We start from the raw sequence: 13,045 nt of genomic DNA, 5'->3' as shown, positions 1-13,045 counted from the left end.
TTGTTTTGGTGCTGTCCTCCTAAACATGCCATAAGTGGATGTTCGTAGAAAAAGCTGAGGAACCCCCCCCCCTTGAGATAAATGCATGCAAATAGTGGATACAGTTTGCATTGGCCCCAGGGCCATTCCCTATTCAGCAGAATTAGCAAAGGGGTTCAAATGCAGCAGGGCTGGCTTACCATACTTCAGAATAAGTAGAAATACATATTTCCATCTAAAAAGGAGGTTTCTATGACACAATTCAGTCCAGACTCTGCACCACTAATTATCTGCACCATTGCTCCACTAATTAATTGTCCTGGAGTTCTCCCTAATTCCCCTGAATGTATAAATACTGCAGGACCACACTCTGAGTTTCTGAGTAAACTATGCCAAACTCTCCTCCCTTTGCCAATATATGTCCACAAAATAACAGTTGCATCCAGAGCTCGATTCCTGTCAAATTTCATTTTGTATTATTTTGTTTTGGCCTCTACTCTCCTGGTCTTAAGGAACAAAAGTAGTCTTGGTGTTCAAGAACTTTATGTTTTGTGTGTTGTTTTTTTAAAAAAGAAAGAAACAAACAGCCATGCAGGAGGCAGAGAAGAATTAACGCGGACAGTGATTCTAGAGGAGAAGCCAGAGGCATAATGTTTGGAGTGCCAGGACATTATCACATGAGGCTTTTACTGTGGGACTAGAGGAAGATAATAGCATTATTGCACCATATATACTGCACAACGTCATCTTCATCCCGTTTCTGGTGGTTTCTGAAATGCACTTGTCAATGAAGGGGAAAATCCATCACTTCTATTTGTGTAGTTCTCCTTGTGCAATAATTTCTTCTGCTTCATACTGACGATGAAGCAAGCTTGTTTTCTGCTGCTCCAGAGAATAGGATCCAGAGCAAGGAATTCAAACGACAGGAAAAGAGTTTCCACCTCAACATTAGGCAGAACTTCCTGACAGTAAGAGCTGTTTGACAGTGGAATACACCCCCTTGGAGAATGGTGGAGTCTCCTTCTTTGGAGGTCTTTAAACAGAACCTGGATGCTATCTGTCAGGGATGCTTTGATTTGTGTTCCTGCATGGCAGGGAGTTGGATTGGATGGCCCTTGTGGTCCCTTCCAACTCTGTGATTCCATGATGCTATGATTCAGAAATGGAAGAGATATCAATCACGTGGCATGAGGGGATGGGATTCTCCTCCTCTTGTCCTCTTTCCCCCTCTCTTTCTATTCCCAAGCAGCCCAAGCCATTCCTTTCTTTTTTATCTTTTCTGTTTTTTGTTGTCATGTGCCAGACCGATCTCTTTTTCCTGCTATCACCAATGCCTGATCTCTCCTCTCCTGCTGCCACCCAGTCTCTCTTCCTCCTTTCACCACCTGCTCTCCCTTCTCCTCTTCCACCACCATCCAATCTCTCTTCCCCTTCCTCCGCTGTACAGTCTCCCGCCTTCACTGTGCAATCTCTCTTTTCTCCCCTCTGCTACCTGATCTCTCTTCCCCCTCCTCTGCAACACAATATCCCCCCCCCCCACTAGACCTATCTGCATGTCCCAATTAGGGCAGTAATGGTGAGGAAGCAGAAGTGGATCAGGGCGGAAGGTGCACCATACCAGTATTGAAATGGAGGTGCGACAAAGATTGCTTCAATATTGGTATGTTTCTGTGTGCTTCAAAAAAGCGTGATTGCTATGCAGTAGACTCTTCAAGTGGTAACGTCACTAGACTTCGATGAGGTACAACTAGGTTCACTTTACTTAGCTCACTTGGTAAGGTTTGGCCAATCGTAATCTCTTAGACCAGGAGTGGGCAACTGTGGATGGCTAGGGAGCTGCATTCATGTGCCAGGAGAAACTGGAGGGCTGCACCTCCTCACACTCATAACATCAACTTCCACAAAAAAAGGTTTTTTGCCACCAAACACCTTCCGGGGGATATGAGGAGTGGTGTCGCTAGGGGGATGACATCCTAGAAAAGAGGTGACACCCAGTTGACCCCCCCAACTTGGTGCCATCACCTCATTCTCCTCATAAGAACAGTATTATGAGAATGAGGCAACACCACCAAGCAATAGCAATGGAAAGTAATAGCAATTACATTTCTATACTGCTTATCAGTGTTCTTAAGCACTCCCTAAGCACTTTACAATGTGTAAGAGAATTACCCCCTGTGATATACAAAATTTTGACCCCCTTCCTCATATAAGGTTTTTGTGAGGATACAAAGATTAGGAAAGAACAACCCTTTTCTCTGTGGGAAAATCCCCATTTCCATGATCTGTTAGTGAAAAAACAGTGGGTGGAAAAATCGAACCTCATTTCTAAAGGAGAGAGAGAAAGAGAGAGAAGGGGAAGCTTGATCATATATCTCAAATGTCTCATGTCATTTTACTCCTTGTCTGCTTGTTCTCTGGCTAGAATTGTAATTAGGGGTTTAAATTCTCTCCCTTCCTGAAAATTACACCAGAAATGTAAAATAATTCCATTGAACCTGCACAATTGTCATTGATAAAGTCAGCATGGTGTAGTGGTTTGAGTGTTGGACTACAACTCTGGAGACCAGGGTTCGAATCTCGGCTCAGCCATGTAAACCCAGTGGGTGACCTTGGGCAAGTCACACTCTTTCAGCCTCAGAGGATGGCAATGACAGATCCTCTCTGAAGAAATTTGCCAAGCAAACGCTGTCATAGGTTCACTTTAGGGTTGCTTTAGGGTTGCCATAAGTCGGAAACAACTTGAAGGCACACAACAACAATGTGACTACGCTGAATGAAGCACAGAAAACAGAAGACATGGCAGGATCAGTCTGAGACATTTTGCTGCCTGAGGCAAAGGACAAAATGATGCCTCTCTGCTATTCCATGTATAAAAGCTTACTAAATGAATCACTGAATCAGCATGGGGGATAGGGCAGCATCCCGCTTTGCATCTTAGGACATCAGGCTAGCTCCTCAATCACAGATCAGGCTGTGTGGCACACATTATTTTGTACTCTAGCATCTTATTATTACTCTCAGGGACGTAGCCAAGGAGGGGTTCCTTGGGATCCGGACCCCCACTTCCATTAGAAAAATGAATGGTGTGTGCTGCTGCGCCGCCGCGCCCAAGCCCCATTATAATGGTGGCACTTAGTCTGGACCCCTCCTCCTTCCTAAAATCCTGGCTACGTCCCTGCTACTCTGAGCCCTCATACCCTGAGTATCTGTCCCATGGAGTGGCTGCCTAACTCAATGATGGAGCCAACCTTGGTGAGAAGGTAATGTCTGAAGAAAGGGAAGAAAATGGTTTTAAAATTAAGTTATAATTTGAACGGAGTATCAAAAACATTTCCGCTAGCAATGCAGCAAAACACAGCACTGAGGAGTTAGAGATATCCCAGAGAGAGCAGCAACAAAAGAGTTGAGTAGTTTGGATGGCTCAAAGTTTCCTCATCTTATATCCACCTATCATGACGTCTCTGGTTACATAGGCTGGCATTCTGTTAGTGGCATATGCATGTGTAAGTTATGCTATATATGCAAGGTGAATGATTTGCCATAGGGCAACAGATATATTCTGTAGGTAACAGTAGAAGTGGAGTTGCACAGACAACTTTGTACACTGCAGTTGTGCATTGCCTATTGTGCACTGTAGTTGCACTTTCACATTGTACTGCAGCACCCAGCCAGTGACGTGTGCTGTGCAATGTTGCTATTTGGCATAGTTTTGTCATATTGGCATATGTGGATATTTTCGCTATGCTGAGAGAATATTGAATTGCAATCAGTGTCTGATACTCCTGGGGAACTTTCTACCTCTTCTTTTCCTGCCACTTTTATCTCTCTTACAGATTTTTCAGGGATGAAGCTAGTTTAGTTCAGTAATAGCTCAGCACCTTGGAGAATTTACCTGTCTTAATGGATATCTTACAATAAGGTCTTTGTTTTATTTCTGGAGCTGTTGGTGTCTTTACTCCTTAATCAAGCTCTCTAGCCATTGCACTCATTCTCCATCGAATTTCCATTATGTTTGCTACTTTTAAAGGAAGAAATGCTTTCCCGTTTCTCAAAAGTAACTATGTACAATCATTACACTTTAGTTGTCTAAAAACACACACACACACCTGACTCTTACAAACTGCCGACTTGTAAAGCAAACTTTCCTTCCACCTACTTCAACACCTACAACAGAGCGCAAGGCAGCTCTTGAACTACCTGATATTCTTCCTCCACCATTTAGTGAGACCACATTCCAGTAACTATCAAATTAGCTAAAATTATAGGTATATCACAAAAGGAGCAAAGGTAGCTCCCATTAAGTTACACTAATTATGAAATGTCATTTTACCTTTGTTAAAGTACCTAGTTGTATCTAGTTGTTTGTAATTCAAGCTCTGATCCAGATCAGCTAGAGGCATGTTTATGTACCTACTTAATATGGCATGGAGTGTGGGAAATGAAAGCCCTGAGGAGGTGCGGGATTGAAATAGAGAATTCTGTGAGTGGTATAGATTAATGGCACATTGTTTATGAGCTTTGGAATTAGAGTGTGAGCTGCGTCTAGATGAAAGAGGATTGCATTTTAATGAACTAAAATCAATACAGAGGGAAAATGTGTTGCACACTTTGACAGAACACTGCCAGCAGCTGTAGCTGCAAAGTTGATGCACTCTACCCATGCACAGGTGAGGCAGAATTTAGAGACTTGTTTCATTTCATGGCATTATCAGTTGTTGGGTGAGGATGACATACAGACCTATTAGTGAGAAGGGTATGTACCCCAGGGCAGGTGTAGATAAAACAGCATCTGTACAATGGAGCAGAGAGTGCCAGCTTTTCAACCTGCCTTTGTGATTTTGCCTTTAACATAAATTGACTTCCAGGAGTTAGCGCAGGGGTTGGAATCCTGTAGCCTTCCAGATATTGTTGGATTGTATGTCCTACTAGTCTTAACCAGGACTACCAAGAGTGAAGAATGCTGGGAATTGCTCTCCAAAAATTTCTCGATAACTGCATGATTCCACCTCTGAATTAACTGGTAGAAAGAATGTCCACAGCATGGAGATGAATGTATCCTCTGTTAATTCTTGCAGCTCAAGCTGCTGTTAAAGGCACAGCTGCAAAGACTTTTGAAAATGTGACATCCTTTAAAGATCTCCAGTCTATTGTAACGTTATAAGAGCAGCTGGGTTGGCTGTTAAACAAAAAAACAAACTTCAAAATCCACCCTGTGTTAATACCTTTATTGGACCAAACAAAGGGTATAAATCATCACACTAGCATTTAAAGCTTTACAGGCAGAAGAGGTAAAAACAAAAACAAAACATATACAGGAGAAATAAAGTGACAACATTTTGGTCGCACCATCACAATTCTGCTTTGGATATTATAGGAAGTCTGTGTAGATGAAAAGTAACACTACCACCCCAAGGCTGGTTGAAACAAAGGGAACATGAGGCAAGAAACTCTGCTTTTTCCATTTGAACTTACAAAGTACCCTGCTCCCAGAGAACTGTATTGGCATCTATCCAGTTAGAAGCCAAGGGTCGTTAAGATGGAAGAATGCATTTATTCCTTTGAGAAAGTCTCTTCATTCTCAGGAATAAAGATAACTTTAGGAGATGGAATAAGCAAGGTCTTTCAACATAGGTGAATCAGGTTGCTTTACCTGGGCCACCATCCAACATCGGCATCTGCACTGCCCAAACCCTGTGCGGATGCCTTTGCAGATAATGATGACTGGTTGATATTGTGCAGTTGTTGTTGTTTTGTGCCTCCAAGTCATTTTTTTTAATTCTCGCAACCCTAACATGAACCTGTCATAGGATTTTCTTGGCAAGTTTCTTCAGAGGAGGTTGCCATTGCCATCCTCTGAGGCTGAGAGAGTGTGACTTGCCCAAGGTCATCCAGTGGGTTTTTATGCTCAAGTGAAGACTGAAACCCTGATCATAGTCATAGCCTAACATTCGGACCACTACTTCAACCTAGCTTTCAACGATGTACAACTGTAGTATGAAACATTGCTGTATGCACAACTCTGTGTTTGTCAATGGCTGTAGAGTATATCTATTGTGCCATGACAAATAATTCACCCTGTATGCATAGCTTTACTTACACATGACACTAGCTGCTGGAAGGTTCTCTGCAAAGCCATTCCTAGCGTATGATGACAAGGAATCCACTTCTTGAAGTAAAGTATATTTACAGCTAAATTTGGTATTTTCGGTACCAGTCTATTCTGAGGTGCTGACCAGAGCAGAATACCCCATGATAATTTGCACATATCCTGTACTTCAAAGCAGGGCTATGGCTCACCATATATTGATGATCTACTGCTCCTATGGTTACTTGGTATTGCCCATACTACCTAGGAATGAAGAGATGGAGTTCAGCAGCATTGGGGAAGCCACAGCTTCCACAGCTCTCCTTTAAAACAGGTTTGGGAAACTGTAGCCCTCCAGAGGCTTTGGCCTTCCATCAGAATGAAAACTAGAGTAGGTTCCTGGAATTTTCATAGTTGCGTAGAAGAGGAAATGACCAGGTAACACATGCTGAAATTCCCTCTTCTATACAACTATTATGAATGCAGGACTATCTAGTTTTTACAGGAGCAGCTTTATCCAGAGTAGCTAATAGTGAAGGATTGTAGTAATTGCAGTCCAGAAATATCTACAGCAGGGATTGGGAACCTCCGGCCCGCGGGCCAGATGCGGCCCGCGGAGGCCTGGCGGCCGGCCCCTGCCTTCTCTTGCCGCCGCCACCGCCGCGGGCGCCCGCCACAGCTTTTCACCGCTCTGGGCGCCGCCATTTTTGGCAGCAAAATGGCGTCGAAGTCTCGCGCGACCTCCCCTGAGGTCACGCGAGACTTCGCTGCCATTTTGGGTGAAAAAATGGCAGCGCCCAGAGCAGCTTCTGGGGCTATGGGTGCCGCCATTTTTTTGCCCAAAATGGCGGTGAAATCTCGCGTGACCTCAGGGGAGATCGCGCGAGACTTTGCCGCCATTTTGCCGCCCAAAATGGCGGCGCCCAGAGCGGCGAAAAGCCGCGATGGGCAGCCATGGCGGCAGCGGCGGCAGGCCTTTAAGAGGCCCGCCACCATCCCTGGAGCCCTCCAGCAGGGCTCCGAGGGCGGCAGGGGGCCTCTGGGAGGCCCGCTGCCATCCCTGGGGCCCTCCAGGAGGGCTCCGAGGGACGGCAGGGGGCCTCTGGGAGGCCCAGTGCCGTCGCTAGGGCCCTCCAGGAGGGCCCCGACGGCGGCAGGGGGCCTCTGGGAGGCCCGGTGCCGTCACTGGGGCCCTCCAGGGGGCCCTCCAGCGCTGGTGGCCCCCACCAGCTTTTTTGCCGGTCTCTGATGGGGCCTGGGGCCCTGTAAGGGGCCAGCAAAGATGGGGAGGCCTGGCCCCCGGAGGGTGGAAGCTCCGCCCCCGGCACGCAGCCCTGCCCCAGAGGGTGGAAGCTCCACCCCCGGCACACGGCCCCGCCCCGGAGGGTGGAAGCTCCACCCCCCACATGTGGCCCCGCCCCAGAGGGTTGAAGCTCCACCCCCAGCATCGGCCCCCCAGTCGCCTGAGGGACACCAACCCGGCCCCTGACTCAAAAAGGTTGCCTACCCCTGATCTACAGGTTCCCATTTGCTCACCTCTGTTTTTAAAATTATATACTGGGCACTTTCCCCTGGAAAAGGTGCCAGGGAACAAAACCCATAGCTTTCTTGGGCAGCTTAGCCCCAGAGCTGGACTCTTCTTAGAATTAAGATAATTTTCCTAATGTTCAAAACAACTTCTACCTTCCTATAGTTCAGGGCCAGGGAATGTGGCACTGCCACTTGCATCAGCCTTAGCCAGCGTAAGCAATACTAAGAACTGATGAGAACTGTGTTCTAGCAATATCTGGAGGGCCGCATGCTCCCCATCTCTGAGCCTGACTAGAAGTGAGAGGAGGAGGAGACAGAGGAAAAGTTACGCTGGAGACAGCAGCACCCCAGGAGTCTTTGGAAGCTGCATGTCCGAGCGGATTCCAGCAGCCTTGGCTAAAAAACAAGGGCAAAGGGATGCCAGCATCTTCCACAGGGGCAAAGCCAACTGAAAGAAGGCTTCCTTCCAAAATTCAGTAATGGGTGGTTTTGAATGAAGAGGCAATGGGTGCCTCCCTAAAGGGGGGAAGGGTTAGCTGCAAAGGAGAGAAGCGTCATGATGTGCCAGCTCATGGGCGTAGTATTGGTAAGGCCCTGACTATAGCTTATTTGGGAGAAAATGTAGAGCTTCTTATTACTGCAGTTGGCTTTTTGCCCTGGAATATTGTGTCCAGTACTGGCCACCACAGTTTTAAAAGGACATTGAGAAACTGGAGAGTGTCCAAAGGAGGGCGACTAAAATGGTGAAGGGTCTGGAAACCATGTCCTATGAGGAAAGACTTAGGGAGCTGGGGATGTTTAGTCTGGAGAAGAGAAGGTTAAGAGGTGACATGACAGCCCTGTTTAAATACTTGAAGGCATGTCATATTGAGGAGGGAGCTTACTCGTTTTCTGCTGCTCCATAGAACAGGACCCGGAACAATGGATGCAAGCTCCAGGAAAAGAGATTCCACCTCAACATTAGGAGGAACTTCTTGACAGTAAGGGCTATTCAACAGTGGAACAAACTCCCTCAGAGTGTAGTGGAGTCTCCTTCCTTGGAGGCCTTCAAGCAGAGGCTGGATGGCCATCTGTCGGGGATGCTTTGATTGAGATTTCCTGCATGGCAGGGGGTTGGACTGGATGGCCTTTGTGGTCTCTTCCAACTCTATGAACATCATGGCTTTTCCAGTTTCTGCTGTGCACACTGTCATCTTTGGGTTGCTCTGGGCTGCCTGTAAATCAACCTTCTCCAAGCCAATGTCCACCAGCTGTGTTGGATCCCAATTTTTCCATCATTCTCAACCTGTCATGTTTGTGAGTGATAAGAAATACAATCCAACACTACTGGAGAGTGCTTTCCACAAACCAGTTTTCTGTCAAGTTACAAAAGGCTTGTTTTGTGGAAAGCTTCACTATGGATTGGGGGTGCTTGGCTTTTTTTGGTGGGGCCTCGGCCAGGACTGCAAAAAACGCTGAACCATTTTACACATCCTATTCCTTGCTCATTTTCCATTCCCATTGTTGCTAACTGCATTTCTTATAAGCCTGTGCTGCTATTAACTCAGCAGAGGTGGAAGGAGCAGGAAGAGTTTAAGCAGGAATGATAGAATCATAGATTTGGAAGAGATGCAGAAGGAAGTCTGAACAGTTCCTATCAATTAACACAGAAATCAAAAGTATCCTTTGCTGGGGCAGATGAATGTGGAACACAAGCTTCTCTTCTTCCCAGAACCCTTTGGCCTGTTACAGACTGCCAAAATAAAGCTGCTTCGGGTCTCTTTGGAGGTATGCTATTTAAATGATGCATGGGTCCTAAGAGTCCGGAGGTTGCGCCAAAGCCACACTCCATTCCTAAGCACCGGAGTGCAGCTTTTGGTGCAGCTTCTGGATTCTTAGGGTGCATGCATCATTTAAATAGCATACCTCCAAAGAGACCCGAAGCAGCTTTATTTTGGCAGTCTGTAACAGGCCTTTGTCAGATCTTATGAAATTCTATTCTGTGAAACCTGAAAGCTTACATGCTCCAGCAACAGCTTAACCTACTTCAATGTAAGTATTACATTGTATAAAATACTTCAATGTATTTTAACCTACATTGTAGTTCTTGTCTTTTGACTAACATAGCAATAATCCAGCATCTCCACCCCCACACTTCCCACTTTTGCTAGAGGATTCAGATTAAGCAGTGTGGCAGAGCTGGGGGAGGCCATGGCAAGTTTCTGCAGGATAACACAACCAGATTGCAAAGCTTCACCTCATTCTCACTTCCTGTGCATGTTTCTTCAAGGTTATTTTCCCCCTTCTCTCATTCCCCTCCGCTCCCCTTGTTTTTTCTCTCTTTTTAATTCTTGCTGTAACCAAATCAAGGTGGTGGATTGGGACACAGTAATGATCCAGCAATGAGGTAATGATGGAGCACATGCCGAAGTGTGAAAGCAGCCAATTCCACCCAGCCCTGGCATTTGCTGTTTAAATTTGTTTTTCCCCCACATTATTTTATTGAGAACACATTTGGAAGCTCCTAGCCTCTGTATGCGTGTGCGCAAGGGAGAAAAAGGACCAATATGGTTGATGATTCTCCAACAAGTAGCTTTTCTGATAGCTCCCAAATGCTGCTGTGTGCCCCCCTCACCCACACACACACCATTAGGAGATTTCAGTTCTTCTAAACATATTGTATACCCTCAGGCTTCTTTCTGAGTGGAAACTTTCTCACCCAGACATTTGTTGTTGTTGTTGTTGTGAGCCTTCAAGTTATTTCTGACTTATGGTGGCCCTAAGGCGAACCTATCACAAGATTTTCTTGGCAAGATTTGTTTGAAAGATTGATGATGATGTTGCCTTTGCCTTCCTCTGGAGTCGAGAGAATGGGCTTTGCCCAAGCCCACCCTGTGTTTTTCCATGGCTAAGCAGGGATTCAAATCCTGTTCCGGACACTTCATTTTAAGAAGGATATAGATGAGAGATTCCCAAACTTTGCTTTTCCAGGTGTTTTAGACTTCAACTCCCAGAAGCCCCAGACAACTTGGCCAACAGTTAGGAATCCTGGGAGCTGACGTCCCAAACATCTGGAGGACCAAAGTTTGGGAACTACCAATATAGACAAATTGGAGCAAGTTGCGAGAAGAACAAAGAGGATTATAAGAAGTATGGAGAACAAAACATATGAAGAGAAGTTGAAGGAGCTGGCCATGGTGAAGAGAAGGCTGAGGGGTGACATGACTGCACTGTTTAAAACCTCAAGGGCTGCCACAAGGAGGAAGGTGCACGACTTGTTCTCTGTTGTCTCGGATGGTAGAACTCGGTCTAATGGTTTTAAGTTACAGGAGGATAGATTTTGATTGAACATTGGAATGAACTTCTTGACAGTGAGAGTGGTTTGGCAATGGAATCAATTGCCTAGAGAGGTGGCGAGGTCTCCTCCTCTGCATGTCTTCAGAAAAGAGGTAGACAAAAGGGAATGCTCTAACTGGAGATCCTGCATTGAGCAGAAAGTCAGAAGGCTCAGAGGGCCTTCTGCAGGAACTGTCTTTCAGAGATCCTGAGCAATTGGGTCAGAGGCACAATGTCCATCACCGAATTGACTTTGCTTCTGTGAGACAGATTATGCTGCCAGAGTCAGTACCATACTAGTGCTAAACTTATTGGCTGAAAACTCAAAAAGGAAGAAACTACCCTGATGATTCCTGGGAGAAAATTCATCCAGGGATTATGCTAAATGTGGCACTCAGGCAAGGCCTATAAAGAGTAGGTAGCCCTATGACCAGGGCTGATCTAAGATGTTTTGTTGCCTGAGTCAAAGAACAAGATGATAACCCCCATTTCATGTAGACAAAGTCATCAGTTTGACAGTTTCATTTTATTTTGACACTGCATCTTCCTGAGGGGCATCAGAGACTAGCTTAGAGAGCACAAGGCAGATCCAGAGCACAGAATAGTTACTTTTGTGGACTGTATCTCCCACCATTCTCCCACAGGCATCGCCCTTAGCCAGGCCGGCAGCAGGATTCTGGGAACTGTGTGTGGGCCATATAGCCCTGTCTGTCAATATCTTTTGAGTACTTATCCAACCATTCGGCATTTGCTACCTGAGTCGATGGCCTTTTTGTCCTCAAGGTGTTTGGATGTCAAAACACCTGGAGGACAGGTGGCTGGGGCTTCTGAGAGTTGAACCCCAAAACACCTGGAAGACCAAAGTTTGGGAATCACAGTTTTAGTTAATGACAGAGCCAACCTTACCTAAGACTGACTTGACCTAAAGGAAGATTAACAAACCAGGAAATTTGCTGAGTGCAGCACATGGAGTCAGCTCATTGCTATAAGTGAACCAAAGGGAGAATGTTGGGCAAAGGAGGGGAGGCCTTCAAGCAACAGGTCCAGTGAAAAGTGGGAAGAAGTCTTGATTCTTTGCTGTGGGGCTTCTTAGCAAGACAGCAATGAATATAAGGGCCAGGCTTTTCTCTGAACCTCTCGGTTGCAAGAAGGTAATTGTTTGGGCTGGTTCAGGCCACCCCGCTTTCCCTATTACCTTCACTGCCTTTAGCTTTTCTGACAATTCCTGTTTCCTTTTCTATCACTGGATCAAGACCTCCATGTTAACAGTCTTGTTCTGAAGCATCAAAGGGGTAACTTCTGAATTAATGTCTCATTCCCTAAAACCTTGGCCCATCATCCCATTAATTTTTTTTTAAAAGCAGTCAAACCCTGAAAGTCCTTTATAGAAGACCAGATTTCTTTAGCAACACCGCTGTGTGAAATCCACATGATTTGGTTGGTGGCCTTCCAAGATAGAGCTTGGCTAGAATAAAACTGAAATTTGAGCCAGAAAGGACTTGGTCTCATAACATGTTTGCAGTGGAAAGTCAAAAGGGGCTATGATCAGCTTGAAGATGAAGATGAAAGATAAAAAGCCCCACGTTTTAAAAAAAAATACACAGCTGAGAAGGAGATAACAAAAAACATTTAGAACAGAGTGGGAAAACCTTTGTCTTTCCATGTATTTTTGCCTGCAACTCCCGTTATCTTTCCAGCTTACTCAGGGGTAAAAAAAAGATTGTGGGACTTGTGATTTTTTGAAACAGAGCTTGAAAAAATTTGCTTTTTTAAATTAAAATTTCTAGATTCCCCTTGCCAGCGGCCATGCTGTTTGGAGTACTCTGGGAATTATAGTCCAAAAAGGTAACTTTCCCAAGCTCTGCTCAGAAGTATATGGAGGGCCAAAAGTTCTCCGCTGCTAGTTTGGAAAATCATTGAAGAAAATGAATAAAGAAACATGCACATACACACACACAGAGAGAGACCAGTCTTGAATACAGCCAAATAAATAAATAAATAAAATACAGCAGTAGGCAACAAGCAGGCTGAACAAAAAGCAAACCTTCTTAGTGTCATGTGCAATTAACTTGCAGAAGTCACTTCCATGGGAAGTTGTGAAGACTTGCAAGCATAAATGGCTTTTAACCACTATTA

The 13,045-nt window shown here is 45.3% G+C and overlaps 1 protein-coding gene across 2 annotated transcripts in view; it reads left to right on the top strand.

Annotated features, from left to right (window-relative positions):
• LOC149309000 (plexin domain-containing protein 1-like) overlaps nt 1-13,045 on the top strand; it is a 64,850-nt gene that overhangs the window by 19,710 nt on the left and 32,095 nt on the right. The gene's annotated exons all lie outside the window — the stretch shown is intronic.

Source organism: Sceloporus occidentalis, unplaced genomic scaffold (assembly GCF_023333645.1).
Source record: "Sceloporus occidentalis isolate IW3139 unplaced genomic scaffold, rSceOcc1.0.p SCAF_7, whole genome shotgun sequence".
Taxonomy (NCBI): domain Eukaryota; kingdom Metazoa; phylum Chordata; class Lepidosauria; order Squamata; family Phrynosomatidae; genus Sceloporus; species Sceloporus occidentalis.
The sequence above is the reverse complement of the archived record's forward strand: the minus strand, read 5'-3'. Positions and strand labels throughout refer to the sequence as shown.